This window comes from Microtus oregoni, unplaced genomic scaffold (genome assembly GCF_018167655.1).
Source record: "Microtus oregoni isolate MIOR12 unplaced genomic scaffold, Mior012 000026F_ref0000081, whole genome shotgun sequence".
In the NCBI taxonomy this organism is placed as follows: domain Eukaryota; kingdom Metazoa; phylum Chordata; class Mammalia; order Rodentia; family Cricetidae; genus Microtus; species Microtus oregoni.
In genome coordinates, this window is record NW_024543085.1 from 19,896,330 (window position 1) to 19,916,285 (window position 19,956).

A 19,956-nucleotide genomic window follows, 5' to 3' on the forward strand; every position below is an offset into this window, starting at 1 on the left:
TTCTGCCTTTGTTTCTTGAAATCCAACAAGAATTCTAGACAAATTTTGTTTTATATAAACAGAATAACAAAAATTCACCAAAATTCAGTGAAATTAAAATTGAGCTGGTTTGAACCTGAGGCTGTCTCTATGAGCCAAGGTGTGTCTAAGTTTCTTCTAAGAGGCACACCATGAGGAATCCCAACTGAGACCCCTGATTTGTCATTAGACCTCTTCTCCTTAGTGATCTCAAATGCTATTTTCCTGAGCCAAGTCTCCTAAAACAGACAACTCCTAGTTATAACACTGAACGAATGTTGGCAAATGCTTTAAGGGAAGAAAAAGCACTGGGCTTATTCATTTTATTTTCCTTCTTTCTAGCAATATGGTCCTAATGTCTTTTCCATCCTGGCATCTCTCTGATTTTCTTGAACAATTATAATGCAATGATAATGTAATTATCATGTGTTTTCTGTAGTTTTAATTTTTCCTGGAGGAATTGTTGGTGTCCTACAAGGCAGTCAGCCACAGCTATGAATCATGGTGGCCATTTTCAAGCTGAGCCAGCTCACTAACAAACAAGCCATGAGAAAGGAAAAGCAGACTAGACTCCATCTTTTCTATGGCTTGTGCTTTCCATCTTATAATGTGGGAGAATTGTCTGCATTCTGTCAATCATGTTATAAATAAATGCTGATTGGCCAGTAGCCAGGCAGGAAGTATAGGCAGGACAACCAGACAGGAAGTAGAGGTGGGGCAATGAGAGCAGAAGTATTCTGGGAAAAAGAAAGCTCTTTCCGCAGTCCTGTCCAGACACCGAAGGAGCAGGATGTGATCTACCCAGTTGAAAAAGGTACCGAGCCATGTGGCTAACACAGATAAGAATAATGGTTTAATATACGTTATAAGAGCTAATGCAAAGCCTGAGCTAATGGGTCAATCAGTTTGTAACTTATGGAGACCTCTATGTGATTTTCTTTGGGACCTAAACGGCTGGGGAACTGGGCAGACAAAAACCCCAACAAGCAGACCCTCTATGTTACAATCTTATTTCTTCGGTAAAATTCTCTTTCACCACTTCTTAACATGACAATCCCCACATACTTCCTTATGATGTGACACCTTGTACTTCTCTCCTATAGGCAGTCTTTCAGAACCATCATGGTTGCTCCAATGTCTCCTTCGTTGCATGAATTATTAAAATTTATAATTATTATAATTAATTCTACTTTTATTTATAAATCTGCCATTCATCTTGTTTTGTAGCGCCTGACACTCTCAATGAAGAAGCACATGTCTTTCAACTGAATTTTAACAACTATACTTTTGTAAGTAGATATTCTTCCACAATCTTGAAAAAATACCCAAAACAAGCAAATGAGAAAGACTTTGTAGGTCAGTCCCTCACAGAGCTAACAATGAGTCTGTCATAAGTAAGCACCTACTTCCCATCAGTGTTCCTTTCAAAACTCTCGCCTATGGTGCACCCATCAGTCTATGGGAAGCTTGGGATTACCTATAATGCTCTTATTGTGACAATCAGTGCCCTGTGCTAAGGAATTGAAGTCAAATTCCAGATTCAGCAGAACCAGGGGACTCTGGGTGATACAGATCAGGAACCTTTGCCAGGGGACACTAGACGATACAAATCAAGAACCATTACTGGACTTCTTGGAAGCTTTTATTACAAGATAGCTCAGAGTTCAAAGCAGGGATAAAGAAGTAATGATAAAGATATGAAATCATTCTCATCACTTTCTCAATATGCACTCAGGGAGCAGAAAGTCTAGCTGCCAAATGAGAGCTGTTTGTATAATGTCCTTGAATGTGCTAAGCTGGAGAAAAGGAAACTTCTTGCCTGAGGCATTCCTTGGGCAGGAGATAGCATTCTTCTCAGGAGAATAAATAAAGATCTAAGGGAAAAGATTCCACTAGGATAGTGTAGGAAAGTATTATGTGTGGGTTACATGTTCTCATTAAAAAAGGGAAAAAAATAATTTTGTAATCAGTATTATCTACCAGTCTCACTTCTTCCCCAAAACATGTGTTCTATCCTTGAAATGCTCATCTAAGGAATCAAAGGAGTCTGGTTCTCAAATTTATGCATTAATGTTTCCCATGAAGTAAACATTTGCATACAAAAATTCTATTAGAAAATCTTATGAGGGAGTATAGGCAGTGAATTTGGCAGAGGGAAGGATTAAATTAAGGGAAAATACGAGAAAGTCCTTTGAGGATGAGAGCTGCCCCTTTCTTGAATAATGGGGTTAGATGGTTTTGCCTCTGCCTGATAACCTTTTGACACAAGGAGGGTGTGGTGTAGGCAGGTGTTTCCTGGAGAACAGCTAGGCTAAAAGTCATCAAATAATAAATTCCTATGCCTCATTCTTGGAAGTGGAGTCTCAACAGCAAACTACAGCTTTCACGGCAGGTACTAAATTAGGTCAGAATCTTAAACAAGAAAAACTAAAATGAAGTAAGTAAAAACAAAATCCAACTAACTGAAATGTATGGTTTTCTTTCTTGATATTTTTAAATATACATCAGATGGCACCAGTATGACCCAGAACTGAAATATCCTAAGGGCTTCATTCGTAAAGATCTGCATTTGTTATTAAAATACAAGACCGTAAGAAGACAAACAAATTTCACATTCATTTATTTCTCTTAGAAAATGATAAAGGTTATAAGAGTTCAAGTAATTGCTTTCTAAAGAGTAACTTTATTGCTGTTGTGATTTTTTTCTTTTTTTCTTTTTCTTTCTTTTCTTTCTTTTTTTCTTCTTTTTTTTGTACAAATTTTACCAAGACTCTTACTAGAATAACAATTTTCAAGTCCAAAGAATGAAAGAGTAGAAATTCCGGTCTGGTATGGCTCTTTATTCTAGAGGTAAATAAATATTCATTAAAAGTAGACACTTCGGTTAAAAAAAGTGGGGGGAGTGCTTATAGTTGTTTTTGGTAATGACTGCAGGTCCATATTACTATATCTAATGAACAAAATAAAGTTCTTCATTCTAAGAGTCATCATTTTCAATATATTTATGGAGTTACTTTAAGGAAAATAGGCTCAGTTAATGTCTAAAACTGTCAAATTTCAAAATTTTTAAGATGTTATTTAAATGATAAGAAAGGCAAGTTTCCTGAAATGATTTATGTATATACATTTTATCTCTCAGTTGCAGCCAAATTGAAAATGAAAAGTAAGTGTTTATTGCTACCTTGGGATTCTAAAGTGTTCCTATTAGCCTTTAAATTACATTTCAGGTGTGGGTGGGTGTGTTACTATTCTTAGAAATCAGGACGAACAACTTATGTACTTGAGGGCATAATGTTCTTAAACAGAATGGAGAAATAAGATTTCTGTGTAAAATCATCAACTAAACAAATTAAGGATCAATTTGAGGGCTAAAAAGTGTCCATTGATGTGTGACTCCTATTACTGCCCAAGTATCGTTATTTTCCATGCACTGTGTGGTGCAGAAATAAGCATTACTCTTTGATTTTTTTAATTCAGATTCATAAAAGACACTACATAAATTTGGCATCTATCTCTGTATTGTGTGATTTAAGGGCTACCTCAAGTCCTTTTTCTAAATAAACTTCCCAAATGTTGCTTGTCCATTGTAGCCAGAACTCCCTTCTATTGGAGACGTGACTGGGAACACTTGATCATTTCACTCAGTACTTAGGAGGAAGCCCAGGTCTTAAGAAACTTTTTATGCTCTTAGTACCCAACATGAATTTGATGCTTAGACATTTTTCTGCTGTTAGCACAGAACCATTTAACAGAGTATCTGTTGGAGAGTTCCACAAAGATCATGGAGTACTGGGGAAAAAAGAACTATAAAAAATCAAGGGTGGGGGTGGAGGGTAGTTCTGTGTCCTCAGTGGAAGAAATTCCAGTATACATATCCAGGAGTTGCAGGAAGATTCAAAGATAGCCTGTGGTTCTCTCAGTCTCTCCCATCAGTGATATTTAACTTATCTGCTGTTGGTTAATATCCTCTCAAGTAACAACTAGCTCTAACTGACCGTGTCTGATCTATGTACTCTCACTTATTTTTATGACTGAGAGTGATGATCTACCTCTAGTTCCTCTTTCTTTTAGCTCTGGAGACTTTATTTTCTTCTTGGTCAAAACAAAGACTATCCTAAGAAAATAAAGTTAAAGTGCTGCTTGTAAGCAAAATCCTGACTGTGTTTTACTAAGAATGAAACATGAAACAATAGTAAGAGTAAAGAGATAAAGCCGGACGATGGTGGCGCACGCCTTTAATCCCAGCACTCGGGAGGCAGAAGCAGGCGGATCTCTGTGAGTTCGAGACCAGCCTGGTCTACAGAGCTAGTTCCAGGACAGGCTCCAAAGCCACAGAGAAACCCTGTCTCGAAAAACCAAAAAAAAAAAAAAAAAAAAAAAAAAAAAAGAGTAAAGAGATAATTCATTACTTTTATTACTAACCAAAGTCTGGGTAAATTAATGTGATTTCCTTTTATTGCCGTTTTGTGGTATAAAATAGCTCCGATGCATCCAATAATTAATTATTCTTTCCATATTAAATTCCTTTAGTTCTAAGTATCTGACAACCCTGTATAAAACATTTCAAGACTTTTGGTGACGAAGTGGAATGATACTTTTGTGACTGACTAACCAGTCAGAAAGTTCAAAGATGCATTTTAAAATAATAGTTGTTTCCATGATTGCAGCAGAGTCCATAAGGGTTATCTCAGTCCAGATGGAGGTAACTTCATGCTATAGTGGTAGCCATCTTATAGGAGAGCTGTTATATAGGTTATGTATACTGGTGATGGAAGCTGATCTAAGCATTACACTAATCTATATTATTTAAGATATTTTTACATCAATTATATATAGAGATAGAAATAAAATTAATAAAGGAAGGCTACCCACATGTATGTGTGTATGTATGTATATGTATAGACATATTTGGCTAAAGGAACCTACTTAAGTGGATACTAAAAAGAATTTCTAGTGAGCATACTTGGAACATTTTTAAATTTTATCAGTAGCTAACAATAATATCTAAACATAAATTCATACTATGGCTCTCCAAAGCACAATAGTGCTTAAATCCTAAACCATAAATCCACTAGAAAACACAATTTTGCTGTTTTCTAGGTTCCATGTATTGGAGTAGAAAAGGCTACTTTGTATAGTTTTCAGCTAAACTTCAGAGGTTTACTAGAACTTTCATTCCTCTGAAACTTAATGTGAGCAATTTTCTTGTTCTTTTGCTTGCCCGGTAAACCATTTAGTGTAGCAGATAAAATTCTTCTAAAAAAAAAAAAAATCTTTTTGGGGAAAAAAAAAAAGCTTCAAACGAGAGTTGGAAAAAGAGCTCTATGTACTTGCTCCAGAAACAAATCTGCTAAAATAGAACATGGTTGGCTTTTCACATGCAAGAGCCAGTAGGGAAAGAGTCCTAAGTAAAAAAAGAGTAGTTTAAAATCCTTCCTAGTGGCTCAAAAAGAAGCTACAAATTATTGGATGCACAAAGTTTGAGCTTTGGTAGTGATGGGACTGTACCTGCCTATGTGCTATTCTCAGACCTGGAAGGTATTGTTCTGAAGTCAAATATCTGCACACTCCCACCCCTCCATTACAGCCACAGGCAGCCATGTTGGCATCAGACTGCCCAGAATCCTGGTTGTAAGCATCCCAACAAAGTCCTATATTTCCTGTAAAGAACAGGAAGGGGAAATGGCTCTTAGGACTAAAATCAAATCCAAGAAAGAGACATTATACCAAAACTACAAATTGTAACACAACTTGATATTTTCTCTATTTTGGGAAAGAAGCCAAGGATTCAACCAAGGCTCATACTTGGGGCAGGAAAATGATCTACCATGGAGTTATGGCTCCAGCTCTCTTTGTACATTTCATTTGAAGACGTGGTCACTAAGTCACTAATTTCCCTATGTTGGCTTTGAAGTTACACTGTAGCAGACCTTAAATTTGGATTCTCCTGCCCTAGTCTCCCCAGCAGCTGGGATTACTGGTTTGGCTTTCTTTCCACCCTTCATTTGTAGATCTTGAAGTAACTATGAATATCATGTGTCATAAGTTAACTAGACATAAGGAAGAAATAACATGGAATTGGGTGGGTGGAGAGGTGGAAAAGATCTGAGAGCAGCTGAGGAGAGAAAACCATTATCACAATATACTATATGAAATGTTTTTCAGCAAAAAGGTGTACTATTCATGTTAAAAATTTCAGTCTTCTCCGTGTTCTTATTTTCTACTATTTTTCTCAATATATAGTTTGTTATGTGCAGCCTTCAAGCCTTTATTATCAGAGTAATAGAATATATAGAAAGAAATAAAGTAGGTATATCAATGTACAAGCTATTTATGCATACATATGCACACATGTGTACAAAGTAAATACATAGTAAACATATAACTGGTTGGTTTTAGAATTAGTGATAAAAAAACTGGGGATAGGATGACTTGTATTTAATCCCTATAATATAAATATAATTAAGCCAAAAGAGTGTGGCTACAGGGGGTGACTATACACAGAGGAGTGTGACTCCATCTGTGGGAGTATGACTACACCTGTGGGTGTGTGACTCACTCATGGGAGTGTGACTGCACCTGTGGGTGTGTGACTCACTCATAGGAGTGTGACTGCACCTGTGGGAGTGTGACTGCACCTGTGGAAGTGGGAGTGCACCTGTGGGTGTGTGACTCACTCATGGGAGCGTGACTGCACCTGCGGGAGTGTGACTGCACCTGTGGGAGTGTGACTGCACCTGTGGGTGTGTGACTCACTCATGGGAGTGTGACTCACTCATGGGAGTGTGACAGCACCTGTTGGAGTGTGACTGCACCTGTGGGAGTGTGACTGCACCTGTGGGAGTGTGACTCACTCATGGGAGTGTGACTGCACCTGTGGGTGTGTGACTGCACCTGTGGGAGTGTGACTCACTCATGGGAGTGTGACTGCACCTGTTGGAGTGTGACTGCACCTGTGGGAGTGTGACTGCACCTGTGGGAGTGTGACTCACTCATGGGAGTGTGACTGCACTCGTGGGAGTGTGACTACACTCATGGGAGTGTGACTGCACCTGTGGGTGTGTGACTGCACCTGTGGGAGTGTGCCTGCACCTGTGGGTGTGTGACTCACTTATGGGAGTGTGACTGCACCTGTGGGTGTGTGACTTGCACCTGTGGGAGTGTGACTCACTCATGGGAGTGTGACTGCACCTGTGGGTGTGTGACTGCACCTGTGGGAGTGTGCCTGCACCTGTGGGTGTGTGACTCACTTATGGGAGTGTGACTGCACCTGTGGGTGTGTGACTTGCACCTGTGGGAGTGTGACTCACTCATGGGAGTGTGACTGCACCTGTGGGTGTGTGACTTGCACCTGTGGGAGTGTGACTCACTCATGGGAGTGTGACTGCACCTGTGGTCCCAGCACCTTATAGAGAGACAAGAGGCAGAATGAGGAGGGTCAGCCTCAATGCAGCAGTAGCGGAAATACAAGAGAGTTTCCCTCAATAATCAAGGTGAAAGGAGACTAAAAATTTGTCCTTTGATTTCTACTACACAAGGTGGTATTGTGTTGTGTCCCACACAGATTTTTTTTAAATATTTATTTATTTACTTATTATGTATATAATATTCTGTCTGTGTGTATGCCTGCAGGCCAGAAGAGGGCACCAGACCCCATTACAGATGGTTGTGAGTCACCATATGGTTGCTGGGAATTGAACTCAGGACCTTTGGAAGAGCAGGCAATGCTCTTAACCACTGAGCCATCTCTCCAGCCCCATCAAACACAGATTTTTTTTAAAATATTTATTTATTTATTATGTATACAATATTCTGTCTGTACATATGTCTGCAGGCCAGAAGAGTGCACCAGACCTCATTCCAGATGGTTGTGAACCACCATGTGGTTGCCGGGAATTGAACTCAGGACCTTTGGAAGAGCAGGCAATGCTCTTAACCACTGAGCCATCTCTCCAGCCCCCAAACACAGATTTTTAAAACACAAGAATCGGTGATTTAAAAGGACACAAGACAGATAATAGCCAAAGCCCGATTCCAGAAAACATAAACTTCCAAGGCAGAGTTTAACCAAGAATGGCTTGGGAGTAAAAATCCAAGCACTAAGAAAGATCTAGCTGACTAGAAGTTGGGGGTTCTACCCAGCACTGCCATGGCTCAGCCTCTCAGGAGCCTTAATAAAATATATGGATACAGGACTGAAAGAATACTATATGACAATCAAGTGAGGTTTAGATCACCAATAAAAAGAAACAATCATGATCAACCAAATTACTACATTAATATGGAAGGTGTAGTCATTACAATGGAAATGTCTACCTAAGAGGCATTTGATGATATTCAATATGTATTCCTAATAAATAACTAAAATTAACTTCATATTAAGAAGATCTGTAATAAGTGAAAATATAACATTTCGTACATGGTGACAAAATTACAAGCACTTCTACTGAATTAAAGAGCAAAGTTGTGTGCTTTTAATTGGTATATAGGAAGAAATACGAAGGGAAGGCAGCTTTTGCCACAGGAGAAACTGGGAAACAGAGGGATGATGAATAACCAGGAGAGATTAGAAAAAGAAGCAAGAGGGGAGAGATCAGGGGGCCTAGGTGGGAGACCTCCAGAAGCTAGGCATAAAAGTGTCAATCATAGATACAACTGTGGTTGCTTTCTTTGAACTTTATTATCTGCTTTTCTTACCGCTGACACAAAATATCTGACAGAAGCAAATTTAAAGAATGAAGGGTTGATTTGGGATCAAATCAATTTGGGTTAGAGAGAACGGTCCAGCATGGTGGGGAAGGCCAGCCTACAAGAGCAGGAGGCAGCTGGTCATATTGCACTCAGAGTCAGAAAGGAATGTTGGCACTAAGCGCACTTTCTCTCTTTTAGCTGTTGTGATTCTTCAATCCATGCCATGTTCAGAGAGTATTCTCACCTCAGTTAACCCGATCTAGAAACTCCATCACCGGTAAGCTCAGAGTTTGTCTTATGATTTCAAACATGGTCAAGCTGACATTACCACAGTCACTCTAGACCCATACCTGGTAATATCGTAGGATTTTATATGGCACCATTTCAGTAAATTCACTTTTTCTTTCAGGGAGCAAAAGCATTTTTATGAAAATCTTGACTATAAATAATGGTTACCTTTAAAATTAAAAATATTAAAACTGTAAATAATGTGATCAGCCATATTCCATATACTTTTAATCTTCACTGTATGTACGTGTGTGTACATGCATTCACACTCAGAAACACATATAAGAAAATTGTTTTCAAGATACACATGTTAATGAAGTCATTCTTTGGAGTTTGTGGGATATACCTTAGTGAATATAAAAGAGCAAAAATCTCTGACCACATATTGTGCATATTAGGAGAGAGAAAACAAACTAGCGATATAATGAGTGTATTGTGTAAGTGAAAGGGGGATGCATGTGCTGGAAAAAGACAAGAGCTTACTAGGGTAAGGACTGAGATTCCAGAGAGACAAGATCGAACCCTGCTGAAGCATGAGTCAGGGTAAAATTCACTGCCTACTCAAAGATGCAAAGTACCCTTGAAGATTTCTGGGAGGGGATCATACAAGACAAATTAATACTGACAACGGAGATTCAAATGTAAGGACCTGGGATTTGGGAGGGCTTCTCAGTAATGAGTGCATGCCAAGCCCCTATCTGGGTTCCATCGCCAGTACCTACCTGAGTTTCATCTTCTCTCCAAACTTCTAGAGAAGTATATGTAGGCATACAGCTTTATATTGTGTTAAAGTAATGGAGTAAAATTCACATAGTGTTATGCAATTTACCTTTATTAATCTGTTAGGCTATGTTTTGTGACAATAAGCATAGAAATACCTCAAACCCTTTTATGGGCATTCAGTACTCCAATTGACAGCTGCATTGGAAATTATTTAATCAACAATGAAGTTTCATTGCTGTGAAGTATGATTATAAAAATATGCTTTTGCCGGGTGATGGTGGCCCAAGCCTTTAATCCCAGCACTCGGGAGGCAGAGGCAGGCGGATCTCTGTGAGTTCGAGACCAGCCTGGTCTACAGAGCTAGTTCCAAAACAGGCTCCAAAGCCACAGAGAAACCCTGTCTCGAAAAACCAAAAAAAAAAAATGTTTTTGTATTAGTATTGTTGCTTTTTGTTCTGTTTTGTTTTGTTGCAACTAAACAAGTAAATAATGTACATATCCTCATGGAAATGTCCTACTCATGAAATATTTTCATTTCTAGCCAAATAAGGAATGTTTTAATACATAAACTAACCTTTGTGATTCCCTGCATCATTGTCCTCAAGAACAGGGGACAGTAACCTTCCAGAATCCACACTAAAGTATGGTGAAAGAAAAATAAAGAATAAATGAAAGAAGATGCAGTATGAAAAGTCGTCACGTCAGGTATTAGAGCAAAATTATCATACTTTTGACTTACCAGACATAGCTGAGAGATGTGAGCAGCAGTAGAAAACATTGTTTTAGCAATGGCATCAGTCGTAAACAAGGCCACATCGTTTATATGCGCTTCAAAGCAGTCACTTAATATCACTGCTGCTGGCTCTGAATATATCCAGAATGATAATCGTGAAGTAAGTAGCAAGTAGATGTTTGGAAATAAAGCTTTGCCCTGGGCCTCCAAGAGTCAAAGGACAAAGCTAAGCACCTTTATAAAGCATTAGTCTGAGAACAGAACTGTCAACACAGCCACAGTCTGCTTGTTTACTGAGCATCAATGAGCATCAGCCATGGCACACAAATATGGATTAACTTAAGAGAGTAAATTATCTGTGCGCTGTGATCCTTTTTGCCCTTCTTTCGGTAGAATGTCTCTACTTTTCATATCCCACTACAATGCAGCATCAGCTTGCAAGAGAAGGAGAAACAGTCTAAATAAAAACTGTATTATAAGCTCACAGCAAGAAATATGTACTTATAATGGGATTTATTCTTCCTTATTGCTGCTGGAATGGACACTTAATTTTCCCCCTAAAATGAAACGAAGCTTTAAGAAAATGTACGGCTGCAGCGAGAGCAGTTTCTCATGTGCCAAGTTACGTTAGCGAAGCAAGGATAAATCATCAAAGAAATCTGAGCAGTGCTACACAGCAGTCAGGCGAGATGATATTTAACTTCCTAACCGCATGAAACCATTGCAGGGACAACTGTTGGCAGTGGGCTCACAGAAACCCAAGAAAGTCACAGACAGTCAACCTCCTTGCACCTTCTCCCTGTAAGTTTACCCTTCTTCTCTGTACTTTTCCTCTCTGTCCTCTTTCCATGGCTCCTTCTCTGAAAACATCTGTTCTGCTCTGACAGTGTTGACTATGTGACAACTCTTGTGCTCCCATATCTTCCCCCTTGTCCTCTTCCCATTGTCACAGGAATTAATACTGCCTCCTTGGAAGCCCCTGTGGATGATGATGACAAAACTCACAGCCTTGTCCTCTGTTTTCAGAGTGTTGATATAGCATAAGTTAAATGGCATTATTCATTTAAAAAAGAAAATGACTGATAACTTTCTCATAAAACACTTAGTTTTCTCTCTTTTTGAAAAAAAAGTATTTTTATTAATTCTTTGAGACTTTCGTACATTGTATTTTTATAATCTTTACTCCTTTCCCCCAACTCCTCCAAGACCTATCCCCACGTCCCTATACACCCCAATTTGTGTCTTCATTTTTTTAACCCATTGAATTCAATTTGCACTGCCCATATACTCTTGAGTATATGACCATCCACTGGAGCTTGGTTAAGCTACCAGCTCTCCCCAAGAAGCAATTACAAAGTTCTCCTCAGCTAGGAATGAAACTTCATGCCCATCTCCCCTCTTCATGCAGGCATTTGGTCTCTTGAGCCTGTGTAAGTCTTGTGTATGCCATCACAACCACTGTGAGCTGTATGTGCAACAATTCTGTAGAGTTCATAAAACACTGTTTTGTTATGATTATCCTTCACATCTGGGTTTTATAATCTTTTTGTCCCCTCTTCTGCAATCATGACCCCTGAGCCTTAGGAGGAGGGATGCGAAAAAGATGTCCTATTTAGGGTTGAATACTTTGCAGTCTCTTATTCTCTGCACGTTGGCCAGTTGTGGGTCTCTGTTCTAATCACCATCTTCTGCAAAAGGGAGCTTCTCTGATGAGGGCTAAGAGGTACACTAACTATGGTTTATCGAAAAGTCCCTAGCAGTTGGTTGCTATTACCTCCAGTTAACAGGATAATCATAGTAGGTTTCCTCTAGGGCTGGATGACCTGCTTTCTACTATTTAAGTGCCAGACAGACAGAGCTCTGGGAATCCAGCTGAAGAAAAGGAGGCAGGATTGTGTGAGCAAGGGGGTTAAAGAACATTTCCAGAGACAGCTGAACCAAGCTCATGGGAGCTCAGGAACTCTAGGCAGACGGCTGTGGAGCCTGCATGGGACCGAACAAGGCCCTTGCATGTGGGTGACAGTTGAGTCTGTTTGAGGGATCCCTGGCAGAAGGACCAGGATCAATCCCTGGTATATGAGCTGGCTTTTTGTAGTCTATTCCCTATGATGGGATGCCTTGTTCAGCCTTGATGCTGGGCAGGGTGAGGGGGGCTTTGTCTTGCCTCAACTTAATGTGTCAGGCATTTGTTGACTCCCTATGGGAAGCTTTACCTTTGGGAGGAGTGGATGGAGGAGGGCTGGGGAGGCAAGAGCAGGAAGTGGGAATGGGAGGAATGGTAGGAAGGAAAGCTGTGCTTAGAATGTACAATGAATAAAAAATAAAACATAAAAAAAGAAATTTTGATTGAAATGAATTGAGGAATATTGGATTAAAAATTGAAAGTTTCACAATTTTTAAATGAAGGATTGTCTTTGTCATTTTGTGACTTCTAATAAACAATCCATCATTGGTAGGAAGAAAACACTAACAAACAAACTAGGGGTCAGATTTATATACATATACATACATACATACATACATTTATATACATATATACATAAATATATATCTTCATCAATTGAAGTCTTAATATAATACAAGAATGAAAAGTAATAGTGAGCAGTGTTTCGTGGGGGCCTACTCTGTGATAGTGACTTTGCATCTATTATTTCATACACAGAATTCTAAGTCTGTCTCTTGACCCTTGTCTCTGCTACATAAATGAGCACTCACAACCGTGGAGAACTAAGCCACCTTCCTGAGTTCTGTTCTCTAGCTTGCCCTTTCACACCCTCAAAGCATATTTATTTGTTTATATCCATCTTATTTGATCCCAATAACTAATGTGAAGAAAATAATTTTTGCTAAAATATAGCCCATTAAACAAAGTATTTTAAAAGGTGGTTTACTACTATCAATATTTTACTTTATAATTCTTTTTTATTTGTATTTTTTATTTATTCTTCTCTCATACATTCACATCCTCAACAGTTTTCCCTCCCTCCACTCTTCCGAAATCTTCACTTTAACTCTCCTCTTCCCCAGATCCACTCCTCCTTTCCCTTCAGAAGAGATATCAACAGAACATGGCATATCAAGTTACAATAACACTAAACACAAACCCTCATATCAAGGCTATATGAGGCAACCCAGTACAAACAGCCAGAAGTCTCAAAGACACCCCCAACTCCCACTATTAGGAGTCCCATAAGAACAACAAGTTACACAGTCATAACATATATGCAAAGGACCTAGGTCAGACCCAGGAAGGGTCCATGATTGTCTCTCCTGTCTCTGTGAGACTATGAGCCCAGATAGTTGATTCTGTAGGCTGTGCTCTCCTGATGTCCTTTACCCCTCTGGCTCCCACAATGAAATTCTCCCATCACAAGATATGTTTAACCTTTGAGCTTGTCAAATCTGTCTTTTTAGATCTTAGGTACTTGGGAAGACTGGACTCCTCTTACAAGCAGGTTCTAACAAACACATTATTCTAATGCATACCCAAGTAAAGGCAGAAACAGATAAATAGAAAGACATTTTGTTAGCCCTAACAGGGTAGGTTATGACTCTGAGAGAAAAACTGCTCAGAAAAAGAAAATATAGCTAAGAACATAATAGCTTGACCTGCTAATGGAAATGAGTTTGCTATTGTGGGGGTTGGGGTTGTTAATTTGTTTTCAGGGATTCCGCTTGTCACAAGACAGTCATGTGAACATGAAAGCTAGTTAATTATCTCTTTTGATGAAAATGTACTTTCTGGACACACTTGTTAAACATTAGGACTTACTAAAATTAGTTTTCTAAACTTCCTAGGTCAAAGAACTGTTTTAAAGTAGGGAAATGGATTGAAAGAGTCCAGAAGTAAAGTTGTGTGAGGAAAAGCTGGGCCCCTGTGCTCAAACAGATTGTGTAGTTTTTGACTTGACGCTTGCATGTGTTATCGAGACAGATAAGAGATGTGAAGGTATTAGTTTCCCCAGAAGAATCCCAAGCCCTTAACACTATGTATCTTGCCTTATAAATCTTAGCATTGCAAAAGTCCTGCCCAGAATCAAATTAGAAACGAGCTTTAAACATAAATTTATATTGTGTGTATAGCATATTGAGTACCTAATGCTTACTATGGCTTTTTATGTATTTAATAATTTAAATTTTATAACTAAAATACATACTATTTTTATCCATTTTATGAATGGAAAAACGAAATCATTTCTGAGTTTATAAGTGATTGTTTTCAATGGCTAGTAATGGGCTTGCCTGAGATTTGAACCCTGAATTTCCTTGTCCCAAAGTCCATGTGCCAAAGCACTGTGTGAACCCAACCCCAAAGTTTCATGGGAAAGTAGTTTTTCTAAGGCATTGTACTTGCTCATGCATGCAGGTGTCATTGCTCCTAATTAGGCTATGAACTGTGAACCGTTGAAATCTTTCAGGAAATATCTGCCGGTTATTCATCTTTGAGTCTACCTCAGCAAATACTTGAACATTCCAGATTGCTTACGGATGAACAAATGCATCCAAACCAAACCCTTGTGGGAAGGGGAGACATCAAAGCAGGACTCTTCCCAGAAGGTCAGAAACTTGCTTGAAAAATCACACTTTATTTCTGCATTCTCAGAGATAAAGCCACTCATTCATTCAGTCATGACTGAAACCTACTGCAAATGAAGAAATCACAACAGTGTGATTAACTCTAATTGTCAATTTGACACACCCTAGAATTGCTGGCAAAGAGAGTCTCACTGATTGTCTACATTATCTTGATCTGTGGGCGTGTATGTGAAGGGGGCTTTCCTAGTTCAACTCATTGATTTGGGACTACATAGCCCATAGCAGAGGGTTCTCTAGTCAGGAGTCCTGAACCGTATGTAGATGAGTGCAGGAATCAACTGAGCATGCAGCAAGCATGCATTCATTCTTTTCTGATCTTGACTAGTTGTGATATGAGAAGCTGCTTCAAGTTACCGCAACCTTGACTTCCTTATCATAGTAGGCCAGAACCTTGAATTTAAATGTAAAAGGTTTTTTTGCCAAAGCATTTTATCTTATCTGTGGAAATGAAACTAGACCATCGTAGTCCAACAAGGACCCAGACATATTCAAGAAACCTTAAGATCTGTAAGGGGAATTTTGTGGCATGGTGCAGTTTTCCAGGGAAACACTTCAAAAAGCTTGTTTGGAAAATTGACCTACTGATTAGAAAGAGTGATAGTTCATCAAAGAGCATGGCCATTCAATCTAAACTAACTTATAAAACTAATAAATGCCTTTTATTTGATCAGATATAACCTGTCAAAAAAAAAAGGAGCCCTCCCCAAAGTTAGAATGGAGGCAGGGTTGTGTTTTTGTGCTTCCAGGAGAATAAAAACATCCAAGGAAGGAATCCAGATACCACTGAACAAGTGAAACATCTGAAGAAAAAGGACAAATCATCCAGAGAAAATTTCCCAAGAAAAAAATAAATTGGCCTAATAGTATAACACATTTCCAACAGTATAAAATTTCATAAATTTTCCCAAATGTTGGTTTCTTCTGTTCTCTATAGACAAATGAGGTAAATGGTGGTTTTTGTAGTCCCAATTAAATTAAAAATTTAAGCTGGCTTTGGAGTTGGAGCATAGTTCTCTCCTTTGCTAAAACCAAGCATGCTTGTTAAAGGAAAATCCAAAATCCACATTCCATGCCAGAAGAGCCACCTGGTATGGGACAGAAAAAAAAAAACAAAAAACAAAATTAAGAGAATAGTCTATTGTCACTAATCTCATAATCTTCTGGTTTTATTGGACTCTTTACAACTTTTCTTAAATATTATTAAATATTATCTCAAAATTTTTAAGATTAGATGGGTTGATATGCTTTCTCTCATGATATTAATGGTCATATAGATTACTAACTAATTCTAGAAATAAGCTTCATCTAGCTTCCTGTATATGACTTCAATCTTGAGGCTGAACCTGGTAACTAGAAATTAAGTTTGTGTACCCAGAATGTACTTAACAAATTGTGATCCTTTAACCTCTCTAAGATCTGCTGTATATAACACTTAAGATGTTTTACTTTTCTTCAGTAATCCATGAGTACTCCTGGCAGTGAATTGTAAGGTCTCTAAGAACTTGATGGAGCCCCCACCCCACCGCCTTATGACAATTCCACCTGGATTATGGCAAAGCCACTAAGCTGAAAAACACCACCCAAAGATCAGCTTTGGACTACAAACTGATCAGAACAACTTCAAAGCACTTAGCTAGGATGGTCCAGCCTCATAGACTACTCTAATCAGGACTTTAGACAAGTCCTGCACTTTCCCAACACACTGAGACTAAACAACAGCTAGTTTTCCCAGGACTTGACCATTATCTCAATTTTCTCAGGATTCCCTAAAGATGCTGTTGCCCCAGAGAGTAGGAAATAACTTTAAGACCATGAAACCTACATTCCCAAGAGGTGGGATGAGTGGTTTTTGGTCATTTGATGGGTTATGGATGTTTGTCATCATTTAGGGGGAATTGGTTGCAAATTGTTACTGGTTTTGGTAAAGGAGGAAACTAAGCAAAGAAGATTAAATTTAAAAATCTCTTGCTGGTGAAATGAAAAAGGAGGGGCATAGGGATGATAGGATAAAAGAGTAGATTATTAAATATAATTTAAACTAAAAAGCAACTGTTAATCACATGTATTTTACATCAATGTGAATTTTTGCATATTGATACAAATTTAAGGTTACTTTTGTTATACTGTGTATATGTTTCCAATCTTCTTTAAGGTATTGCACTTATGCAGATAATTTTAAAATGTAATGTAAATGTCTTGTTCTTGAAAGTTTTTATTGGAAACTATCTAGAATGATTAAAAAATACAGGTTATTAATTAGTCATTTATAATGTTCAAACTTGTAGTGATGTTAGATATGTTTTCAAGGTCAAGCAGAGATATATGTTAGTTACACAGGTAGTCTTCAGACACTTCAGAGATCTACAGAGTATGATATTTAAGATGATTTAATAAGCTAAGGCTTTTCATGGCAGTGAGATAATATACTCCTGGCAGCAATTTACTTCACAAAAGGATGATGGGCATTGAAGAAGCTCCATACAGAGTTTGCTTTCATTTTGACAAAGTTAGCCACTGGACAAAGAAACTGCTCTTGCCTTAACTGCTGGCAGTATGCTATGTAAATTAGACAAATGGGATAGAAAAGAAAGCAGTTACTGAACTGATGTAGAAAGGTCTTTATCTAGCTGTTGTTTCATTGCTTGATTAATAAAGAGACTGCCTTGGCCTTTGATGGGACAGAAAATTAGGTAGGCGGAGTAAACAGAAGAGAATGCTGGAAAGAAGGGAAGTGAGGTCAGATGCAATGGAGCCAACCACCAGGTCAGACATGCTGAATCTTTCCCGGTAAGACACCACCTCGTGGTGCTACACAGATTATTAGAAATGGGTTAAGCCAGATATGAGAGTTAGCCAAGAAGAGGCTAGATATAATGGGCCAGGCAGTGATTAAAAGAATACAGTTTGTGTGTTGTTATTTCGGGTGTAAAAGCTAGCCATGCGGGAGCTGAGCAGGACGAAAAGCAGTCCCGCAGCTCCTTCTACAGTGAACTTTGCAAAGACAAGGTAGGACAGTCTTTCAAAATTCCTGCTTCACATAAAAGTCTGTCAGATATTCTAGGCCAAAGATAGATGCCAAAGTATTGCAGAGAATCTTTGGGCAACTGCCCAAGAAGCCAACTATTTCTGCTACTTCTATAGTTTTGGAAGTTATTTGCTCTGTACTTCTTGCTTACTTTTGAATTTTTTATGGGGTTGAAGAATATAATTATAGATACAGTTTTACTCATTAGCAAATTCAGAAAATAAAATCACAAAAGAGATATAAAGTGCATAAAGTTGAAAGGCATAAAAGCTTAGGTTGTTTAAAAAAATGTTTTAAGTCTAAAACGGATGTTTTTAGGTTGTAATACAAGTTATGATAGAAAGTCATTTGGTATAATACTTTAGTTCATGAAGACAGAATGAATAATATAGAATACAGATGGATTGAACTTTGTGAATGCAATTCTTACCTGATAATTGCTCTTCTTATATATAGTTTTACTATGTTAGAATTAAAACCTTTCCTTTTTATTTTGACAAAACAAAGGAAATGATAGTATATTTGTGTACACTGGGTAAAGATGTATCACTGTGGTTGGTTTAATAAAGAACTGAATGGCCAATAGCTAGGCAGGAGAGAATAGATTGGATTTCCAGGGAAAGAGAAAATGCTAGGAAGAAGAAAAGCAGAGATGCCAAAAAGAAACAAAACAAGTTGGATATACAGTACAGAGGAAAGGTAACTGAGTGATGTGATGGAAGGCAGATTAATAGAAACATGTTTGTTTGAGTTATAAGAGCTAGTTGAGACAAGCCTAAGCTAAAGACCAAACTTTTATAATTAGTGTCTCTGTGTTGTTATTAGTGAGTTAGCTGCTAACAAAAGGTTTACTAAAAATGGCACCCAACATGGGGCACCATATATAATAAGTTTTCTTGTTAGACTATCTTTTGATCTCCAGCATCTAAATCATGACACAAAGACTTATAAATTATGAAAGCTTGGCCTTAGCATAGGTTTTTTTTTTCCCAACTAGCTCTTATAACTCAAATTAACCTGCTTCTATTAATCTAGCTTCTATCACTTAGCTTGATTACCTCTCCTCTGTACTGTATATCCAACTTGCTTCATGTCTTCCTGGCCTCTTTACCTTCCTCCTTCCCAGTATTCTCTCTTTCCCCAGAAGTCCTACTTATTCTCTTCTGCCTAATTATTGGCCATTCAGCTCTTTACTAAACCGAAGACAGCAATACATGTCGCACAATATATACAATATTCCTCAGTAGCTACCAGCTCTAGAATTCTGCCAATAATCCAGTATGGAGGAGTCTTTCTCTGTTTGACTCTTCTCATCTTCTCCCATCAGCATATTGATTATTAATTATTGGTTTATTAAATTAGTCAGCTGACATTTGGGGAATGATGTAGGATGGAAGGATTGATGATAAGAGAATATAAAAGGTACACGAGTAATCGTTTTCAGATATCTATGAACTTGATGGGGGAGAAATGTGAACTGCAGCTCTCAGTCTCTCACAAGGACATGAACAACTCTTTGGTAACCCATGTGCTGAATAAAATATTTTAGTAAATATACAATGACCCAACTCTATACAAATATCTAATATCAAACACGTGGCTGCACATCTTTGTGCCTCAGCCTTTTCAACAGAGAAGTGGACAAGGACTGGACTAGAAGGTTTCCAAAAATCCTCCTCGTTCTGACTTTGAAGGGAAGATCAACAATAAGGATATGAAAGAATAAATCTGTTTGAGTCATTTAAGAGATGAAAGCCCAAGGAAGAGGAAGAGGAGATGACTTTACTTGGAGCTAGCAGCATCTGCAAAGGTAGAAGGCCCAGTCCAGTTCTCACTGTGTTGATCAGCCCTTCATCAGCCATGATGGTACCTCTTATATTAT